This window comes from Octopus bimaculoides, chromosome 30 (assembly GCF_046866305.1).
Source record: "Octopus bimaculoides isolate indiv1 chromosome 30, ASM4686630v1, whole genome shotgun sequence".
Classification (NCBI taxonomy): Eukaryota; Metazoa; Mollusca; class Cephalopoda; order Octopoda; family Octopodidae; genus Octopus; species Octopus bimaculoides.
Window position 1 is genome coordinate 16,517,459 of NC_142957.1, and position 24,999 is coordinate 16,542,457.

General features: G+C 30.4%; 1 long non-coding RNA gene across 3 annotated transcripts; it reads left to right on the forward strand.

The window, feature by feature from the left end:
* Positions 1-41: 41 nt before the first annotated feature.
* Positions 42-24,833, forward strand: LOC149130237 (uncharacterized). Of its 3 annotated transcripts, none has more exons than XR_016239146.1 (4): positions 42-7,507; positions 10,278-10,390; positions 11,758-12,943; positions 24,624-24,833. It is a non-coding gene; the product is annotated as an uncharacterized LOC149130237 (long non-coding RNA). The 3 variants fall into 3 exon arrangements; XR_016239145.1 differs by having other exon boundaries at positions 11,758-11,884; XR_016239144.1 differs by lacking the exon at positions 11,758-12,943.
* Positions 24,834-24,999: the final 166 nt, after the last annotated feature.

Consider the following 24,999-nt stretch of genomic DNA (forward strand, 5'->3'; position numbering starts at 1 on the left):
AAAAACAATATGAGTGAAAAATCAAGATGTTCAGAGTCTTAACTTGGAAATGCTGATGTAATCGTATATTTGTAGTATGACATTGTAGGAGAAAATGTGAGAGGCTAAATCTTGTTAGTTTGAGTATAAAACAAGTAGAATATTTGGGTCTGATATGGGCGGTTTAAATGGTAAGGGTTAACAAGATCCTGGAGATAAGTGCTTGAGGTAAAAACACATCGAATGTATAAGAGTTTGTCAGATTTCGTCTGAGGGAAAGAAAAATTTGTAGTATAAAGGAGATAACTCTGTCATAGTAACGTGTGTGTGTGTGTGTGCTTATTCATTCTTTGTCTCTCTCTCTCTTACTTTCTCTCACTCACACTCATTCACTCTCTCTCTCTCTCTCTCACTCATACTCATTCACTTACACTCATTCTCTCTCTGTCTCTTTATTGCAGTCGCCATTTTCACTCCTTTCTCTAACCCCGATTACCGTTTAATGTCTATCGAGAGACCCAGGGAGCTTCTTTCCGCCTCCGTAGATTCGCATCAAGTAGGTTCTTCTGTTATTTTCTTACATTCAATCGTGTTTTCCTTCGTCAATATCATGTTTACTTGTGTTCGATCTGTCCATGGATTAACGTTAACAACTTCGATCATAGATCTGCTCAGTCAGGCATGTCCTAGGGTTAAACAACAACAACAACAACAACAAACAGATGGAAATATCAACATGATCGCTTGATCTCCTAGAAATAGATGTCATGTTTACCTCAAATTACACGTCTCAGAGCTGACAATTCGAGATCGTGTCATAATGTAATTCTAGATGGGTACAATTCAGGAAGACTGGACCCAGGTGCGCGCTAGCGAGTCGTGACTAGTCGATCCTACGACTACCTAGCGCGACTGAGCGTCATGTGCAAAACATGTACGAGGGGTTTTTTTTCTAAACAAAGTAAATAATTTTTTTTAAACGAAGTAAATAAATTATACACTGTTTGTTTTTGGTAAAAAGTCCATCTTTCAAAATCTACTGTTGTTCAATGGTATCGGTACAAGTAATTATCTTCTGCGTAACCCCTATTAAATTGGTGGACTTGGGGCACATCGTAGAAACAGATGAATCTATGATGTGCAAATAGAACGGAGGATGGGATAGAGAGGATTAAATTAGGGTTTTTAGTCTTTAGACCGTTCTTCTGAAACTGTTCTACCACTTATTGATAAATTTATTAAACCAGGGACGACTATATATTCTGATCGTTGGAGTGCGTCGTACAATGGGATTACTGCAATAGATGCGACACCAAAAATACATCCTGGAAGAACGTGAAACGACGTTTTATGAGTAAGGTGGGGAAGATTCAACAACAACAAAAAATTATTTACTTTAAAAAAAAAAAAAAAACCATGCATGTTTTTGCGCATTCACGCAAGACAGTCGCGGATGTGCGAGTGTGCGCACCGGGACCACTCTTCATGAATAGTACCAAAAATACTCCGAGTAAAGTATTCCTTGATATACAGTAACAGAGAGAAGGGCGTGCACAAGCAGGCCTAAACCTGAGGTTTAAACAAGCATAAAATGAAAGATGCTACTTCTGCAATTAGAAGAAGTTTTATTAATCACTATTTCTGTAATTAAACCAATGTATACTCAGTACACAGACTTGTGCTATGTTTATGGCTATAAGGGTCTTTGACCCTTGTTTCTAGCAATATAGGTACCACCTGGCACCTTTAGTCGTTATTAGTGACAATTGAATTTGTCTTTCTTGGTTTTATATTGCGTCATGCCCCCTTTATTATTTTAAATATGTGCCTGAGAAGACCCATCAAGCTAAGTGAAATCATGGTCGTGGACGATGCTGGTGTCGTAAGTGACACCTGTGCTGGTGGCACGTAAAAGGCACTTTTCAACATTGGGCCTCAATGGAGGCAAGGTGGCTGATGCCAGTGGCACGTGAAAAGTACCATTCGAGTGTTGGGGTTTATGGAGGCAATGACGAATGACCGAGACCTTTGGCATTATGCCGTGCTTGAGAAGAAGACCCATGAAGCCAAATAAAGTCATAGTCGTGGCAGATACTGGCACCCGTGCCGGTGGCACATAAAAGCACTCATTATACTCTTGGAGTGGTTGGTGTTAGGAAGGGCATTTAGTTGTAGAAAACCATGCCAAATTAGACTGGAGTCTGGTGCAGCCTTCCAGCTTGTTAGCCCTGGTCAAACCATCTAATCCATGCCAGGATGGACAATGGATGTTGATGATGTTGATATACAGGGGTTGGATAAAACAATGGAAGCACCTAGCATCATAATTTTGAAATATCTATAAAACTATCAAAAGCTTGTTTACTTTTATGTTTTTTGATTTATTATTAAGTGTTGCTTAATATATTTTGCTAAAATTGCTGTTTCTTTTCGGATATCATCAGAAAAAGGCAATTAAAATTCATTAAAATGACAGATCTATCAGACTTTCAAAGAGGTGAAATTGTTGGTGCTCGAATGGCAGGTGCTAGCGTAACGAAAACAGCCGAAATGTTGGGTGTATCAAGAAGTACTGTCTCGAAAGTAATGACAGCCTTTAAGAAAGAGGGAAAAACCTCCTCTTCGAAACAAAACTCCGGAAGAAAATCAAAACTTTCAGATAAGGATCGTCAGACTCTTAAGCAAATTGTTAGAAACGATCACAAAAGTACAGCTCCCAAGTTTACTGCAGAGCTTAATGACCACCTCGAGAACCCAGTTTCCACAAAAACTGTTCGCCGGGAGCTGCACAAAGCCGGATTTCACGGGACGTCTGCAATCAGAGAACCACTACTTTCGAAAACAATGGAATGGAGGGGCCCACCTGAATAAAATAGTTATCAAAGGTTTACCATGGATAAAAAAAATTGTTGAAAACTCCTGGTTTAAGTGGACACAAACATATTGATGCAGGAGAGAAACTATATCACTATAATATCTGTGGTTAAAACATTCTCACAAAATATTCACTTAACTATACACAAATTTATTCATACAGGAGAGAAACCATATCAATGCGAGATCTGTAATAAGACTGCACCTCATCGCACACACTCCTGTATTCTTAAAGAGAGAACTCGGTATAACTCATAATTGTAGTAAATCGTCTCCTCACAATTCAAATTCAACTAGACACATATTCACAACAGAGATAGACATGATTTAACATCCAACTTCCATAGGTTGGGTAAAGGACCTCTTGGGTATGGTCTCCTCAGTTGAACACCTTTGTCGATGCCATCCACCTTACAGGGGAGTACCAGGTGTTTTATAGGGGGTCTTATTTAATATTTTCATTTTTTGTCCCCCCCCCCCAACATCGCTTGACAACCGATGCTGGTGTGTTTATGTCCCCCGTAACTTAGCGGTTCGGCAAAAGAGACCGATAGAATAAGTCCTGGGGTCGATTTGCTCGACTAAAGGCGGTGCTCCAGCATGGCCAGTCAAAAAAAGACTGAAACAAGTAAAAGAGTATATATACATATAGAATCGTTTTATGTTCCATATATATATATATATATATAATTGTTTGTGTATGATTCTGTGTGTGTTTGTCAGTCCCTGTGAGATTTTTTAAAAAGTGAAAAATTTTCGTAAAACCTCCTCGCGCAGGCCCTGGGTGATATTGAAACCTGCCCAGGATGTTATTGGTATCTACATATGCCTTTACCCACAAGACCACCGAGACACCAACAAAAATGTAGTTAAAAAATGACATATTTAAACGCCAATTCTCTTTGAGCATGTAAAGGACAAAGTTGGCTGGGGCAAAACGAGTAAGAACAAGATAAGGCATATTTGCCTTTTGAATTCTCCAGAAAACTCGCTAATACACATCAGTATCCATCCCTAGACATGAGAAATGTAAAGAAATGAATTAAAATATCTCGGCCAAATGAAAGAGGCTCAGAGAAAATTGGCGGCGGTGCACCAGCGCGGCCGCAGCTTTAAACTGAAACTATAAACAAACAAACAAACATGATATGAAATTAATGAAACTTGAGTAAATAAGACGAAAAACTCCATAAAATATTCTCTATAGTTTCTTCCTGATTTGCTGGAACGTATGCACCCATATTGTCAATACACTTTTGCCATTTCAGCGGTACCTGGCAACCTTGAGTCAATAAAATCTTCGAAGGCCTGTTTTACACCATTGTAGCAATTAATTTTTTTTTTTTTATCAAAAAGGTGTTCTACAATTTATTATTCAAAAAGATGTAGTTCTACAATTTTCTTTTCAAAAAGGTGTCGTTCTATAAATTTTTTTTTATTGAATTCTGGGAAAAGTTAGGTTTATAAATCCTAATTAAAACGTCCGTAATTGCCGCCAGTAAGATGGAACAGTGGTGTTAGTCGTGGAAGGGGCTACGGGGCGCGAGCAGTAGTCGGGGTTCAAATCCCGCTGCTGGAACTCGCGCCCCCCTTCCCCTTTCACTTCTTTCATCGCCGGACCATTGACCCTGGCGGGTTTTTACTTCGCGTTATCATTTTTCCTCCTACTCCAGTCCCCCTCCTACTCCTAACCCTCCTAAATACTCCTAATCCTCAAAGACGAAATTAATTAATTAATTAAATAAATAAATAAACAAAAAAATACATTTCGTACGAAATACCTGCGGCTAAAGAAATGCAGCTAGCTTTACTGATTGAGTGTTTACGAATCGATTGATACATGTAAAGCCATTCCAAAATGGACGGTCTTTGATGGAAGTAACGTGGACGGCCGATGAAGAATTAAGGATTACCTATTATGGCTGCAACAAGGTAGGCAAAGAATAGAATCTTTTTATAACCAAGGTAGAGAATATGCGGCACATCAACCGTTTTCGGCCGAAACCTAAACGCGAAAACGGCTGAGGTGCCGATTGTTTACCTTCGCCATTGTCTTTTATGCTTTACTTGTTTCCACGTACGAGCATTGCGACCATCGCCTCTTAATGCGTTTTACACGAACAAATTGACACAAGAGTCTTAATTTTGGGTTTAATGTGAACACCCGGCTATATATACGTATGTATATTGGCAAATATTGGGTTGTCCGCAAAGTTCGTGCCGATTTTAAAGGAAACGGAAAGGTCATTACAATTTTAATCAACCGAGAGTGAATCTCCATCTTTCCTTTAACTTGAAAATATCCTCTTGCCAGAATTGAGCTGGTTTCATGGCAAATAAGTCGAAAATTAAGCTACTATAAATCGGCACGAACTTTCCGGACAACTTTCTCTTCAATCGCTGCATTTGTCCAATGTTAAAAATCCTGTTGATGTTTTATATTGTGTTTGTGTAATCAATTGTTGGAGTTACTGGGCTTCATGTTTGGTTGGGGATTCTAGACTGATTAGTGTAATTGTGGTGTGGGCATTTGTGTATCACCCTTTTGTATTCCTTGTCCTTCATCTGGAGTCAGTGAGGGGCTACTGGCATCGACCACGTTCGAATGGTGCTCTTTACATGCCCCCCTAAAGAACAAAAGGACTGCAGCTGGAAGTGCTCAGGTGTCACTGGGGCAGGCATTGACGATTCAGCGCTTAGGAATGCTTCTGTAGGAGAAAATGGAGACCTTATTAAATATGCAGTGACCCCGAAATTTATGTCCTCTTAATGTAGTGTTAGAGGGGAGAATAATTTGGTTAGGGGATATATTGGGAGCACTATTGATTTTAAAAGGAGATATAGGTTCCACATGAGCTCATTTTCGAATGCCAAGTACTCCAATTCTACTGCATTGGCATATTATATTCATGATTTGAAGAGGAGGAATACGAGCTATACTATTGAATGGTTAGGCCTATCCAAAGCCCCACACACACGTTAATGCTAATGTAGATTATGCTTAAGGGAATCGTACTTGATTGGACAAACACCTTATGTGCTCCCTTTTTGTAATAGGTTTTTCTCAACATTCTTGAGTAGTTATAAAATTAAAATCAGATGCTTCAGAGGCACACCTGAGCTGTGATCTTGAATTGAATTTGTAGCAAATTTTCTTTTATCTAAATTTAATTATTGACCTTTGAAATGGACAAGTCTTCACTTGAATCCACTGAATTCTTCTTTTGTCTGTTTATGCAATTGAACAATAACCACACTAGATTCATATATAAACACACACATTACTCGATTCATAAATATACACACAAGCACATTACTTGATTCATAATATATAGACATACATTACTCGATTCATAATATATACACATACGTTACTAGATTTATATATACACACACACACATTACTAGATTCATAGCACATACATACATTACTTGATTCATATATACACAAAAGCACATACAGACATTACTTGATTCACAATATATACACACGTTCCTCGATTCATAATATATAGACACAAGCGCATACATACATTACTCGATCCATAATATATACCCATACATTACTAGATTCAGATATACACACATTACTCGATTCATAAATATATACACACATTACTCGATCCATAATATATACACATACGTTACTCGATGCATAATATATACATTACTCGACTCATAATATATACACACATACATTACTAGATGCATATATACACACACATTACTTGATTCATAATATATACACACAAGCACACACATACAGACATTACTTGATTCGTAATGTATACACACATACATTACTCGATTCATAATATATACACACATTACTCGATTCATAATATATACACACATACATTACACGATTCATATATACACACAAGCACATACAGACATTACTTGATTCGTAATATATAGACACAAGCACCTACATACATTACTCGACTGTTCCTTCGAAACGCGGAGTAGACGGGACAACTGATGAAGGGAAATTTATATGTCGTCTCTCTGTTTTCTTTCGTTGTTCAATAAAAAAGTTCGTTTCTTTGTTGTGATGTCCTGTACCCATGTATGGATAGGTGCATATATTATTATATGATGGAACGCCATGCATCTTTCTCCAAGTAAGTTTTATCATAATAATTACTTTCCTGTCTATCTATCTCTCTTGTTCTTTGGTTTCTATATATATACAATATTTAAATATGATTACTTTCTATACATTTATGTATGATAGTTTAGTGTCTACAATGTTTAAGTACGATAATTTAGTGTCTCCTCCTCAGCTACATTTTGGTGTAAATAGTTTGAGGTTTAGTTCAGTAGAAAAAGTCACATCGAAATAGGGAAGGCCTAAAGATGGGTGGTAAGGCAGGTGTTCATTTTCAATTATCATAAATTTTAAAATAAAGTATTCTTTTCTTAAGCTTAAATGATAGAAAAATTTAATTAATTAAATAAATAATAATAAATAAACAAAAAAAAACATTTCGTACGAAATACCTGCGGCTAAAGAAATGCAGCTAGCTTTACTGATTGAGTGTTTACGAATCGATTGATACATGTAAAGCCATTCCAAAATGGACGGTCTTTGATGGAAGTAACGTGGACGGCCGATGAAGAATTAAGGATTACCTATTATGGCTGCAACAAGGTAGGCAAAGAATAGAATCTTTTTATAACCAAGGTAGAGAATATGCGGCACATCGACCGTTTTCGGCCGAAACCTAAACGCGAAAACGGCTGAGGTGCCGATTGTTTACCTTCGCCATTGTCTTTTATGCTTTACTTGTTTCCACGTACGAGCATTGCGACCATCGCCTCTTAATGCGCTTTACACGAACAAATTTACCCAAGAGTCTTAATTTTGGGTTTAATGTGAACACCCGGCTATATATACGTATGTTTATTGGCAAATATTGGGTTGTCCGCAAAGTTCGTGCCGATTTTAAAGGAAACGGAAAGGTCATTACAATTTTAATCAACCGAGAGTGAATCTCCATCTTTCCTTTAACTTGAAAATATCCTCTTGCCAGAATTGAGCTGGTTGGTTTCATGGCAAATAAGTCGAAAATTAAGCTACTATAAATCGGCACGAACTTTCCGGACAACTTTCTCTTCAATCGCTGCATTTGTCCAATGTTAAAAATCCTGTTGATGTTTTATATTGTGTTTGTGTAATCAATTGTTGGAGTTACTGGGCTTTATGTTTGGTTGGGGATTCTAGACTGATTAGTGTAATTGTGGTGTGGGCATTTGTGTATCACCCTTTTGTATTCCTTGTCCTTCATTTGGAGTCAGTGAGGGGCTACTGGCATCGACCACGTTCGAATGGTGCTCTTTACATGCCCCCCTAAAGAACAAAAGGACTGCAGCTGGAAGTGCTCAGGTGTCACTGGGGCAGGCATTGACGATTCAGCGCTTAGGAATGCTTCTGTAGGAGAAAATGGAGACCTTATTAAATATGCAGTGACCCCGAAATTTATGTCCTCTTAATGTAGTGTTAGAGGGGAGAATAATTTGGTTAGGGGATATATTGGGAGCACTATTGATTTTAAAAGGAGATATAGGTTCCACATGAGCTCATTTTCGAATGCCAAATACTCCAATTCTACTGCATTGGCATATTATATTCATGATTTGAAGACGAGGAATATGAGCTATACTATTGAATGGTTAGGCCTATCCAAAGCCCCCACACCTTAATGAATTTTCTTATGTGCTCCCTTTTTGTAATAGGTTTTTCTCAACATTCTTGAGTAGTTATAAAATTAAAATCAGATGCTTCAGAGGCCCACCTGAGCTGTGATCTTGAATTGAATCTGTAGCAAATTTTCTTTTATCTAAATTTAATTATTGACCTTTGAAATGGACAAGTCTTCACTTGAATCCACTGAATTCTTCTTTTGTCTGTTTATGCAATTGAACAATAACCAGAACTGTGAAGCCTTTCTAAGTTTTCTCCTGGATTCGGCATTCACAATGTGAAGCAATTGTAGGGATGAGCTTGGATGGACTCTGTTCTCGTTTCTTTACACTTTATATATTATTTTAGTTCCATTGCCTTAAATTTTTAGTGGTGTATATTATTCATTCCATGTATTTTTCTTTGATCGACTTGTGTTACCCTTTTAGCTTTTATTCGTGCATATGTGTATACTGTTGGCTTTTACCATTTGGGGCCCTGTTGTTTTGACCAGAGGACACCTCCTCAGCTACATTTTGGTGCAAATAGTTTGAGGTTTAGTTCAGTAGAAAAAGTCACATCAAAATAGGGAAGGCCTAAAGATGGGTGGTAAGGCAGGTGTTCATTTTCAATTATCATAAATTTTAAAATAAAGTATTCTTTTCTTAAGCTTAAATGATAGAAAAATGTGTGAGGAATTGAGTAGTCGCATTTAACAAAAATTAGTAGAAAAACACCTATGGGGTTAAATGTCATGAAATGTAAAATAGGGGAGTAACGCTCCAAGCAATAGTTGCATATTGCTTTTCCTTTTCTTTTTAATCAGGCTAGTTCATTAATGCTTCAGATCTGTACATGTAAATTTATTGGGGCAGGAATATAATCATCTTTGGCTGTATCTATGGGCAGACCTGAAGGCATGTAGTAAGGCTGTTGAAAAAAGGTATTGGTTAAAAGTGCTTATATGCTAAATTTACTTTTTAAATTTCAGAGTTTTTTTATTTGTAAATCAAAATTATATTAATGGGATGTAAGTAATTTTAACTTGTGTATATCTGATATGCTTTAGATCTAGATTAGCAACAGTCGGTGCTACTATCACCAACTGAAAATCTAGTTTACTTTAGGTGAGCCTAGTAACTGATGGTTTTGGGGGTCTTGTTGTTTGTCACTCTTGCTGAGTCCTTGACAGTATACAACTAAGCTATTACTGTACATATATATTCATTTATTATGTCACATGCTAAAAGAAACGGGCCTCTGTGAAGTGCAGGCCCATTGCTAGTTCCACTCCAGTACTCGGTGTTGTATGATGTGGGGCATCGACCTTGGTATAGGCTAAGGTACGGAATACAAGCCAAATGATTGAAGTAATAATACAGTAAGGTTTTCTTGAAGCATTGACAGGTGTGGTTATGTGATAGAGAAGTTTGCTTCCCAACCACATGGTTCTGGTTTCAGTCCCACTGCAGATATATGTGTGTCTGTGTTGGTGTTTACATCCTCATGAAAGACACAACATAGGTGGCAGGCCGTTCTGGTAAGAAAGCTTAGCAAGAGCCCATGTATACATTTTAATTAAAATATATTTCGTTTTTGCCAGATTAAATTTGTTTCATTAAATTACCAAATTTCTCGTCAAAGGTTAAATCCACATTTTCCTATCCTGCCCCAACCCCAACATAGAATACTTTCTTCCTTGTTTTTTCAATCAATAAAATCCACGTGTATCTCTCAGTTTCAAAGTTGTCGCAGTGTTTCTGTCATGTGCTGTGAAAAAGGGGTAAGTGATACGAGGGATCATACAGCACTGCTTCATACAACCTATGGGCCTGCAGATGACATGGAAAGGTAGGCACACTCTTATATATATATATACACACACACGCACACATATGCAGTCACTACTAGATTCATAATATATACAAACATACACATTGTTTAAGTGTCGTTACTACATATTTAGTTTCTATATAATATATACATACACACAAGCACATACATACATTACTCGATTCATAATATATACACACAAGCACATACATTACTAGATTCATAATATATAAACATACATTACTCGATTCATAAATATATACACATACATTACTAGATTCACAATATATACACATACATTACTCGATGCATAATATATACATTACTCGATTCATAATATATACACACATTACTCGATTCATGATATATACACATACATTACTCTATTCATGATATATACACATACATTACTCTATTCATAATATATACACACATTACTCGATTCATAATATATACACACACATTACTTGATTCATAATATATACACATTACTCGATTCATAATATATATACACAAGCACATACATACGTTACTAGATTCATAGCACATACCTACATTACTTGATTCATAATATATACACATATATTAGTAGATTCAGATATACACACAATACTTGATTCGTAATATATAGACATATACATTACTCGATTCATAATATATACACATACATTACTAGATTCATATATACACACATTACTCGATTCATCATCATCATTTAACGTCCGCTTTCCATGCTAGCATGGGTTGGACGACTTGACCGAGGACTGGTGAAACCGGATGGTAACACCAGGCTCCAATCTAATTTGGCAAAGTTTTTACAGCTGGATGCCCTTCCTAATGCCAACTACTCAGAGAGTGTAGTGGGTGCTTTTACGTGTCACCCGCACGAAAACGGCCACACTCGCACAAGAGCCAGTCCAGGGGCATTGGCAACGATCTTACTTGGCCTGTCGGGTCTTCTCACGCACAGCACATTTCCAAAGGTCTCGGTCAGTAGTCATCGCCTCGGTGAGGCCCAATGTACGAAGGTCTTGCCTCACCACCTCAGTCCAGGTCTTCCTGGGCCTACCTCTTCCACGGGTTCCCTCAACTGTTAGGGAGTGGCACTTTTTCACGCAGCTATCCTCATCCATTCTCACCACATGTCCATACCAGCGCACTCGTCTCTCTTACACGCCACAACTGATGCTTCTAATGTTCAGCTTTTCTCTTAAGATACTATATATACACATACATACATTACTCGATTCATAATATATACACACAAGCACATACATTACTAGATTCATAATATATACACACACACACACATTCATTACTCGACTGTTCCTTCGAAACGTGGAGTACATGGGACAACTGATGAAGGGAAATATTCTTTGTTACAGGTGTCGTCTCTCTGTTTTCTTTCGTTGTTCAATAAAAAAGTTTGTTTCCTTCTCATGATGTCCTGCACCCATGTATGGATATGTGCATATATTACTATATGATAGAACGCCATGCATCTCTCTCCAAGTAAGTTTTATCGTAATAATTACTTTCCTGTCTATCTCTCTTGTTCTTTAGTTTCTATATAATATATATATACACACAAGCACATACAGACATTACTTGATTCGTAATATATACACACAAGCGCATACATACACACATTACTTGATTCATAATATATACACACATACATTACTAGATTCATAATATATACACATACATTACTAGATTCATGTATACACACATTACTCGATTCATAAATATATACACATACATTACTAGATTCATGTATACACACATTACTCGATTCATAAATATATACACATTACTTGATCCATAATATATACACATGTGTTACTCGATGCATAATATATACATTACTAGTTCCATATATACACACAGACATTACTAGATGCATATATGCACACATTACTCGATTCACAATATATACACATACACACACATTACTCGATTCATAATATATACACACATACATACATTACTAGTTCCATATATACACATACATTACTAGATTCATAATATATACACATACATTACTAGATTCATGTATACACACATTACTCGATTCATAAATATATACACACATTACTCGATTCATGATATATACACACATTACTCGATTTATGATATATACACACATTACTCATTTCATAATATATACACATACGTTACTAGATTCATAGCACATACATACATTACTCGATTCATAATATATAGACACAAGTGCATACATACATTACTTGATCCATAATATATACACATGCGTTACTCGATGCATAATATATACATTACTAGTTCCATATATACACACAGACATTACTAGATGCATATATGCACACATTACTCGATTCATAATATATACACACATACATACATTACTCGACTGTTCCTTCGAAACGCGGAGTAGACGGGACAACTGATGAAGGGAAATTTATATGTCGTCTCTCTGTTTTCTTTCGTTGTTCAATAAAAAAGTTTGTTTCTTTGTTGTGATGTCCTGTACCCATGTATGGATATGTGCATATATTATTATATGATGGAACGCCATGCATCTTTCTCCAAGTAAGTTTTATCATAATAATTACTTTCCTGTCTATCTATCTCTCTTGTTCTTTGGTTTCTATATATACAATATTTAAATGTGATTACTTACTGTTAGTAAGTGGAATATGTAGAAAGTAATCATACCTAGTCATTGTAGAAACTAAATTACAATACTTAAATGTTCTAGAAAGTAATCATACTTCGTCATTGTAGAAACTAAATTACAATACTTAAATGATCTAGAAAGTAATCATACTTAGACATTGTAGAAAGTAATCATACCTAGTCATTGTAGAAACTAAATTACAATACTTAAATGATCTAGAAAGTAATCATACTTAGTAATTGTAGAAACTAAATTACAATACTTAAATGCTCTAGAAAGTAATCATACTTAGTTTTCGTAGAAACTAAATTACAATACTTAAATGATCTAGAAAGTAATCATACTTAGTAATTGTAGAAACTAAATTACAATACTTAAATGTTGTAGAAAGTAATCATACCTAGTCATTGTAGAAACTAAATTACAATACTTAAATGATCTAGAAAGTAATCATACTTAGACATTGTAGAAACTAAATTACAATACTTAAATGTTCTAGAAAGTAATCATACTTAAATGATCTAGAAAGTAATCATACTTAGTCATTGTAGAAACTAATCATACCTAGTCATTGTAGAAACTAAATTACAATACTTAAATGATCTAGAAAGTAATCATACTTAGTCATTGTAGAAACTAAATTACAATACTTAAATGATCTAGAAAGTAATCATACTTAGTAATTGTAGAAACTAAATTACAATACTTAAATGCTCTAGAAAGTAATCATACCTAGTCATTGTAGAAACTAAATTACAATACTTAAATGTTCTAGAAAGTAATCATACTTAGTAATTGTAGAAACTAAATTACAATACTTAAATGATCTAGAAAGTAATCATACTTAGTAATTGTAGAAACTAAATTACAATACTTAAATGTTGTAGAAAGTAATCATACGTAAATGTTCTAGAAAGTAATCATACTTAGTAATTGTAGAAACTAAATTACAATACTTAAATGATCTAGAAAGTAATCATACTTAGTAATTGTAGAAACTAAATTACAATACTTAAATGCTCTAGAAAGTAATCATACCTAGTCATTGTAGAAACTAAATTACAATACTTAAATGTTCTAGAAAGTAATCATACTTAGTCATTGTAGAAACTAAATTACAATACTTAAATGTTCTAGAAAGTAATCATACCTAGTCATTGTAGAAACTAAATTACAATACTTAAATGTTCTAGAAAGTAATCATACTTAGTCATTGTAGAAACTAAATTACAATACTTAAATGATCTAGAAAGTAATCATACTTAGTAATTGTAGAAACTAAATTACAATACTTAAATGTTCTAGAAAGTAATCATACTTAGTCATTGTAGAAACTAAATTACAATACTTAAATGATCTAGAAAGTAATCATACTTAGACATTGTAGAAACTAAATTACAATACTTAAATGATCTAGAAAGTAATCATACTTAGACATTGTAGAAACTAAATTACAATACTTAAATGATCTAGAAAGTAATCATACTTAGACATTGTAGAAACTAAATTACAATACTTAAATGTTGTAGAAAGTAATCATACGTAAATGTTCTAGAAAGTAATCATACTTAGTTATTGTAGAAACTAAATTACAATACTTAAATGATCTAGAAAGTAATCATACTTAGACATTGTAGAAAGTAATCATACCTAGTCATTGTAGAAACTAAATTACAATACTTAAATGTTCTAGAAAGTAATCATACCTAGTCATTGTAGAAACTAAATTACAATACTTAAATGATCTAGAAAGTAATCATACTTAGTTATTGTAGAAACTAAATTACAATACTTAAATGATCTAGAAAGTAATCATACTTAGTAATTGTAGAAACTAAATTACAATACTTAAATGTTCTAGAAAGTAATCATACCTAGACATTGTAGAAACTAAATTACAATACTTAAATGATCTAGAAAGTAATCATACTTAGACATTGTAGAAAGTAATCATACCTAGTCATTGTAGAAACTAAATTACAATACTTAAATGTTCTAGAAAGTAATCATACCTAGTCATTGTAGAAACTAAATTACAATACTTAAATGATCTAGAAAGTAATCATACTTAGACATTGTAGAAACTAAATTACAATACTTAAATGTTCTAGAAAGTAATCATACTTAGTCATTGTAGAAACTAAATTACAATACTTAAATGATCTAGAAAGTAATCATACTTAGACATTGTAGAAACTAAATTACAATACTTAAATGATCTAGAAAGTAATCATACTTAGACATTGTAGAAACTAAATTACAATACTTAAATGATCTAGAAAGTAATCATACTTAGACATTGTAGAAAGTAATCATACCTAGTCATTGTAGAAACTAAATTACAATACTTAAATGTTCTAGAAAGTAATCATACCTAGTCATTGTAGAAACTAAATTACAATACTTAAATGATCTAGAAAGTAATCATACTTAGACATTGTAGAAACTAAATTACAATAGTTAAATGATCTAGAAAGTAATCATACTTAGACATTGTAGAAACTAAATTACAATACTTAAATGATCTAGAAAGTAATCATACTTAGTAATTGTAGAAACTAAATTACAATACTTAAATGTTGTAGAAAGTAATCATACTTAGTTTTCGTAGAAACTAAATTACAATACTTAAATGATCTAGAAAGTAATCATACTTAGTAATTGTAGAAACTAAATTACAATACTTAAATGTTGTAGAAAGTAATCATACCTAGTCATTGTAGAAACTAAATTACAATACTTAAATGATCTAGAAAGTAATCATACTTAGACATTGTAGAAACTAAATTACAATACTTAAATGTTCTAGAAAGTAATCATACTTAAATGATCTAGAAAGTAATCATACTTAGTCATTGTAGAAACTAAATTACAATACTTAAATGTTGTAGAAAGTAATCATACCTAGTCATTGTAGAAACTAAATTACAATACTTAAATGATCTAGAAAGTAATCATACTTAGACATTGTAGAAACTAAATTACAATACTTAAATGTTCTAGAAAGTAATCATACTTAAATGATCTAGAAAGTAATCATACTTAGTCATTGTAGAAACTAAATTACAATACTTAAATGTTGTAGAAAGTAATCATACCTAGTCATTGTAGAAACTAAATTACAATACTTAAATGATCTAGAAAGTAATCATACTTAGTCATTGTAGAAACTAAATTACAATACTTAAATGATCTAGAAAGTAATCATACTTAGTAATTGTAGAAACTAAATTACAATACTTAAATGCTCTAGAAAGTAATCATACCTAGTCATTGTAGAAACTAAATTACAATACTTAAATGTTCTAGAAAGTAATCATACTTAGTAATTGTAGAAACTAAATTACAATACTTAAATGATCTAGAAAGTAATCATACTTAGTAATTGTAGAAACTAAATTACAATACTTAAATGTTGTAGAAAGTAATCATACGTAAATGTTCTAGAAAGTAATCATACTTAGTAATTGTAGAAACTAAATTACAATACTTAAATGATCTAGAAAGTAATCATACTTAGACATTGTAGAAACTAAATTACAATACTTAGATGATCTAGAAAGTAATCATACTTAGACATTGTAGAAACTAAATTACAATACTTAAATGATCTAGAAAGTAATCATACTTAGACATTGTAGAAAGTAATCATACCTAGTCATTGTAGAAACTAAATTACAATACTTAAATGATCTAGAAAGTAATCATACTTAGTAATTGTAGAAACTAAATTACAATACTTAAATGTTGTAGAAAGTAATCATACTTAAATGTTCTAGAAAGTAATCATACTTAGACATTGTAGAAACTAAATTACAATACTTAAATGTTCTAGAAAGTAATCATACTTAGTCATTGTAGAAACTAAATTACAATACTTAAATGTTCTAGAAAGTAATCATACTTAGTCATTGTAGAAACTAAATTACAATACTTAAATGTTGTAGAAAGTAATCATACCTAGTCATTGTAGAAACTAAATTACAATACTTAAATGATCTAGAAAGTAATCATACCTAGTCATTGTAGAAACTAAATTACAATACTTAATTGATCTAGAAAGTAATCATACTTAGTCATTGTAGAAACTAAATTACAATACTTAAATGATCTAGAAAGTAATCATACCTAGTCATTGTAGAAACTAAATTACAATACTTAAATGATCTAGAAAGTAATCATACTTAGACATTGTAGAAAGTAATCATACCTAGTCATTGTAGAAACTAAATTACAATACTTAAATGTTGCAGAAAGTAATCATACGTAAATGTTCTAGAAAGTAATCATACCTAGTCATTGTAGAAACTAAATTACAATACTTAAATGATCTAGAAAGTAATCATACTTAGACATTGTAGAAACTAAATTACAATACTTAAATGATCTAGAAAGTAATCATACTTAGACATTGTAGAAACTAAATTACAATACTTAAATGATCTAGAAAGTAATCATACTTAGACATTGTAGAAACTAAATTACAATACTTAAATGATCTAGAAAGTAATCATACTTAGACATTGTAGAAACTAAATTACAATACTTAAATGTTGTAGAAAGTAATCATACGTAAATGTTCTAGAAAGTAATCATACTTAGTTATTGTAGAAACTAAATTACAATACTTAAATGATCTAGAAAGTAATCATACTTAGACATTGTAGAAAGTAATCATACCTAGTCATTGTAGAAACTAAATTACAATACTTAAATGTTCTAGAAAGTAATCATACCTAGTCATTGTAGAAACTAAATTACAATACTTAGTTATTGTAGAAACTAAATTACAATACTTAAATGATCTAGAAAGTAATCATACTTAGTAATTGTAGAAACTAAATTACAATACTTAAATGTTCTAGAAAGTAATCATACCTAGACATTGTAGAAACTAAATTACAATACTTAAATGATCTAGAAAGTAATCATACTTAGACATTGTAGAAAGTAATCATACCTAGTCATTGTAGAAACTAAATTACAATACTTAAATGTTCTAGAAAGTAATCATACCTAGTCATTGTAGAAACTAAATTACAATACTTAAATGATCTAGAAAGTAATCATACTTAGACATTGTAGAAACTAAATTACAATACTTAAATGTTCTAGAAAGTAATCATACTTAGACATTGTAGAAACTAAATTACAATACTTAAATGATCTAGAAAGTAATCATACTTAGACATTGTAGAAACTAAATTACAATACTTAAATGATCTAGAAAGTAATCATACTTAGACATTGTAGAAAGTAATCATACCTAGTCATTGTAGAAACTAAATTACAATACTTAAATGTTCTAGAAAGTAATCATACCTAGTCATTGTAGAAACTAAATTACAATACTTAAATGATCTAGAAAGTAATCATACTTAGACATTGTAGAAACTAAATTACAATAGTTAAATGATCTAGAAAGTAATCATACTTAGACATTGTAGAAACTAAATTACAATACTTAAATGATCTAGAAAGTAATCATACTTAGTAATTGTAGAAACTAAATTACAATACTTAAATGTTGTAGAAAGTAATCATACGTAAATGTTCTAGAAAGTAATCATACTTAGTTTTCGTAGAAACTAAATTACAATACTTAAATGATCTAGAAAGTAATCATACCTAGTCATTGTAGAAACTAAATTACAATACTTAAATGATCTAGAAAGTAATCATACTTAGACATTGTAGAAACTAAATTACAATACTTAAATGTTCTAGAAAGTAATCATACTTAAATGATCTAGAAAGTAATCATACTTAGTCATTGTAGAAACTAAATTACAATACTTAAATGATCTAGAAAGTAATCATACTTAGTAATTGTAGAAACTAAATTACAATACTTAAATGCTCTAGAAAGTAATCATACCTAGTCATTGTAGAAACTAAATTACAATACTTAAATGTTCTAGAAAGTAATCATACTTAGTAATTGTAGAAACTAAATTACAATACTTAAATGATCTAGAAAGTAATCATACTTAGTAATTGTAGAAACTAAATTACAATACTTAAATGTTGTAGAAAGTAATCATACGTAAATGTTCTAGAAAGTAATCATACTTAGTAATTGTAGAAACTAAATTACAATACTTAAATGTTCTAGAAAGTAATCATACTTAGTCATTGTAGAAACTAAATTACAATACTTAAATGATCTAGAAAGTAATCATACTTAGACATTGTAGAAACTAAATTACAATACTTAAATGATCTAGAAAGTAATCATACTTAGACATTGTAGAAACTAAATTACAATACTTAAATGATCTAGAAAGTAATCATACTTAGACATTGTAGAAACTAAATTACAATAGTTAAATGATCTAGAAAGTAATCATACTTAGTAATTGTAGAAACTAAATTACAATACTTAAATGTTGTAGAAAGTAATCATACGTAAATGTTCTAGAAAGTAATCATACTTAGTTTTCGTAGAAACTAAATTACAATACTTAAATGATCTAGAAAGTAATCATACCTAGTCATTGTAGAAACTAAATTACAATACTTAAATGATCTAGAAAGTAATCATACTTAGACATTGTAGAAACTAAATTACAATACTTAAATGTTCTAGAAAGTAATCATACTTAAATGATCTAGAAAGTAATCATACTTAGTCATTGTAGAAACTAAATTACAATACTTAAATGATCTAGAAAGTAATCATACTTAGTAATTGTAGAAACTAAATTACAATACTTAAATGCTCTAGAAAGTAATCATACCTAGTCATTGTAGAAACTAAATTACAATACTTAAATGTTGTAGAAAGTAATCATACGTAAATGTTCTAGAAAGTAATCATACTTAGTAATTGTAGAAACTAAATTACAATACTTAAATGATCTAGAAAGTAATCATACTTAGTAATTGTAGAAACTAAATTACAATACTTAAATGCTCTAGAAAGTAATCATACCTAGTCATTGTAGAAACTAAATTACAATACTTAAATGTTCTAGAAAGTAATCATACTTAGTCATTGTAGAAACTAAATTACAATACTTAAATGCTCTAGAAAGTAATCATACCTAGTCATTGTAGAAACTAAATTACAATACTTAAATGTTCTAGAAAGTAATCATACTTAGTAATTGTAGAAACTAAATTACAATACTTAAATGATCTAAAAAGTAATCATACTTAGTAATTGTAGAAACTAAATTACAATACTTAAATGTTGTAGAAAGTAATCATACGTAAATGTTCTAGAAAGTAATCATACTTAGTTATCGTAGAAACTAAATTACAATACTTAAATGATCTAGAAAGTAATCATACTTAGTAATTGTAGAAACTAAATTACAATACTTAAATGTTGTAGAAAGTAATCATACCTAGTCATTGTAGAAACTAAATTACAATACTTAAATGATCTAGAAAGTAATCATACTTAGACATTGTAGAAACTAAATTACAATACTTAAATGTTCTAGAAAGTAATCATACTTAGTCATTGTAGAAACTAAATTACAATACTTAAATGTTGTAGAAAGTAATCATACCTAGTCATTGTAGAAACTAAATTACAATACTTAAATGTTCTAGAAAGTAATCATACTTAAATGTTCTAGAAAGTAATCATACTTAGTAATTGTAGAAACTAAATTACAATACTTAAATGTTCTAGAAAGTAATCATACTTAGTCATTGTAGAAACTAAATTACAATACTTAAATGATCTAGAAAGTAATCATACTTAGTAATTGTAGAAACTAAATTACAATACTTAAATGTTGTAGAAAGTAATCATACTTAAATGTTCTAGAAAGTAATCATACTTAGTAATTGTAGAAACTAAATTACAATACTTAAATGTTCTAGAAAGTAATCATACTTAGTCATTGTAGAAACTAAATTACAATACTTAAATGATCTAGAAAGTAATCATACTTAGACATTGTAGAAACTAAATTACAATACTTAAATGATCTAGAAAGTAATCATACTTAGACATTGTAGAAACTAAATTACAATACTTAAATGTTCTAGAAAGTAATCATATTTAGTCATTGTAGAAACTAAATTACAATACTTAAATGATCTAGAAAGTAATCATACTTAGTAATTGTAGAAAGTAATCATACTTAAATGTTCTAGAAAGTAATCATACTTAGTAATTGTAGAAACTAAATTACAATACTTAAATGTTCTAGAAAGTAATCATACTTAGTCATTGTAGAAACTAAATTACAATACTTAAATGATCTAGAAAGTAATCATACTTAGACATTGTAGAAACTAAATTACAATACTTAAATGATCTAGAAAGTAATCATACTTAGACATTGTAGAAACTAAATTACAATACTTAAATGTTCTAGAAAGTAATCATATTTAGTCATTGTAGAAACTAAATTACAATACTTAAATGATCTAGAAAGTAATCATACTTAGTAATTGTAGAAAGTAATCATACTTAAATGTTCTAGAAAGTAATCATACTTAGTAATTGTAGAAACTAAATTACAATACTTAAATGATCTAGAAAGTAATCATACTTAGACATTGTAGAAACTAAATTACAATACTTAAATGATCTAGAAAGTAATCATACTTAGACATTGTAGAAACTAAATTACAATACTTAAATGTTCTAGAAAGTAATCATATTTAGTCATTGTAGAAACTAAATTACAATACTTAAATGATCTAGAAAGTAATCATACTTAGTAATTGTAGAAACTAAATTACAATACTTAAATGTTGTAGAAAGTAATCATACTTAAATGTTCTAGAAAGTAATCATACTTAGTTATTGTAGAAACTAAATTACAATACTTAAATGATCTAGAAAGTAATCATACTTAGACATTGTAGAAAGTAATCATACCTAGTCATTGTAGAAACTAAATTACAATACTTAAATGATCTAGAAAGTAATCATACTTAGACATTGTAGAAAGTAATCATACCTAGTCATTGTAGAAACTAAATTACAATACTTAAATGATCTAGAAAGTAATCATACTTAGTCATTGTAGAAACTAAATTACAATACTTAAATGATCTAGAAAGTAATCATACCTAGACATTGTAGAAACTAAATTACAATACTTAAATGATCTAGAAAGTAATCATACTTAGTTATTGTAGAAACTAAATTACAATACTTAAATGATCTAGAAAGTAATCATACTTAGTTATTGTAGAAACTAAATTACAATACTTAAATGATCTAGAAAGTAATCATACTTAGTAATTGTAGAAACTAAATTACAATACTTAAATGTTGTAGAAAGTAATCATACTTAAATGTTCTAGAAAGTAATCATACTTAGTAATTGTAGAAACTAAATTACAATACTTAAATGTTCTAGAAAGTAATCATACTTAGACATTGTAGAAACTAAATTACAATACTTAAATGATCTAGAAAGTAATCATACTTAGACATTGTAGAAAGTAATCATACCTAGTCATTGTAGAAACTAAATTACAATACTTAAATGTTCTAGAAAGTAATCATACTTAGTAATTGTAGAAACTAAATTACAATACTTAAATGTTCTAGAAAGTAATCATACTTAGACATTGTAGAAACTAAATTACAATACTTAAATGTTCTAGAAAGTAATCATACTTAGTCATTGTAGAAACTAAATTACAATACTTAAATGTTCTAGAAAGTAATCATACTTAGTCATTGTAGAAACTAAATTACAATACTTAAATGTTGTAGAAAGTAATCATACCTAGTCATTGTAGAAACTAAATTACAATACTTAAATGATCTAGAAAGTAATCATACCTAGTCATTGTAGAAACTAAATTACAATACTTAAATGTTCTAGAAAGTAATCATACTTAGTAATTGTAGAAACTAAATTACAATACTTAAATGATCTAGAAAGTAATCATACTTAGTAATTGTAGAAACTAAATTACAATACTTAAATGTTGTAGAAAGTAATCATACTTAGTAATTGTAGAAACTAAATTACAATACTTAAATGATCTAGAAAGTAATCATACTTAGTAATTGTAGAAACTAAATTACAATACTTAAATGCTCTAGAAAGTAATCATACTTAGTCATTGTAGAAACTAAATTACAATACTTAAATGCTCTAGAAAGTAATCATACCTAGTCATTGTAGAAACTAAATTACAATACTTAAATGTTCTAGAAAGTAATCATACTTAGTAATTGTAGAAACTAAATTACAATACTTAAATGATCTAAAAAGTAATCATACTTAGTAATTGTAGAAACTAAATTACAATACTTAAATGTTGTAGAAAGTAATCATACGTAAATGTTCTAGAAAGTAATCATACTTAGTTATCGTAGAAACTAAATTACAATACTTAAATGATCTAGAAAGTAATCATACTTAGTAATTGTAGAAACTAAATTACAATACTTAAATGTTGTAGAAAGTAATCATACCTAGTCATTGTAGAAACTAAATTACAATACTTAAATGATCTAGAAAGTAATCATACTTAGACATTGTAGAAACTAAATTACAATACTTAAATGTTCTAGAAAGTAATCATACTTAGTCATTGTAGAAACTAAATTACAATACTTAAATGTTGTAGAAAGTAATCATACCTAGTCATTGTAGAAACTAAATTACAATACTTAAATGTTCTAGAAAGTAATCATACCTAGTCATTGTAGAAACTAAATTACAATACTTAAATGTTCTAGAAAGTAATCATACTTAGTCATTGTAGAAACTAAATTACAATACTTAAATGATCTAGAAAGTAATCATACTTAGTAATTGTAGAAACTAAATTACAATACTTAAATGTTGTAGAAAGTAATCATACTTAAATGTTCTAGAAAGTAATCATACTTAGACATTGTAGAAACTAAATTACAATACTTAAATGTTCTAGAAAGTAATCATACTTAGTCATTGTAGAAACTAAATTACAATACTTAAATGATCTAGAAAGTAATCATACTTAGACATTGTAGAAACTAAATTACAATACTTAAATGATCTAGAAAGTAATCATACTTAGTTATTGTAGAAACTAAATTACAATACTTAAATGATCTAGAAAGTAATCATACTTAGTAATTGTAGAAACTAAATTACAATACTTAAATGTTGTAGAAAGTAATCATACTTAAATGTTCTAGAAAGTAATCATACTTAGTAATTGTAGAAACTAAATTACAATACTTAAATGATCTAGAAAGTAATCATACCTAGTCATTGTAGAAACTAAATTACAATACTTAAATGTTCTAGAAAGTAATCATACTTAGTCATTGTAGAAACTAAATTACAATACTTAAATGTTGTAGAAAGTAATCATACCTAGTCATTGTAGAAACTAAATTACAATACTTAAATGATCTAGAAAGTAATCATACCTAGTCATTGTAGAAACTAAATTACAATACTTAATTGTTCTAGAATGTAAATATGTAGAAAGTAATCGTACTTAGACATTGTAGAAACTAAATTACGATACTTAAATGTTCTAGAATCTAAATATCATTACTTTGTACATATTTAAGTATGATTACTCAATGTGTGTAAATAATAACAAACAATGTTTTTATAAATCTTTATTGACACATTAATATTGTCATCTTCTTATATTCAGAGCCAGGAACTTATGAACTTGAAGCTAACTTCTTTGTCCAGTCCTCCAGAGTAACTGCTTGGATTCTGAAGAAGAAGAATACAGAGAAAAAACAAACCAAGAAGACATCTTGTTTGTATAATTTGTTGGTGAATAAAAAAGTTCAAATAAAAGGAAATACACACAGACATATATGTAATAATAATGAAGTTAATAAAATGATTCACTAAACATTGGTTGTACTGTATTTTATACGTGTGAATGTATGTGTGTATATATTATGAAACGAGTAATGTGTGTATATCTGAATCTAGTAATGTATATGTCTATATATTACGAATCAAGTGATGTCTGTATGTGCTTGTGTGTATATTTTATGAATCTAGTAATGTGTGTG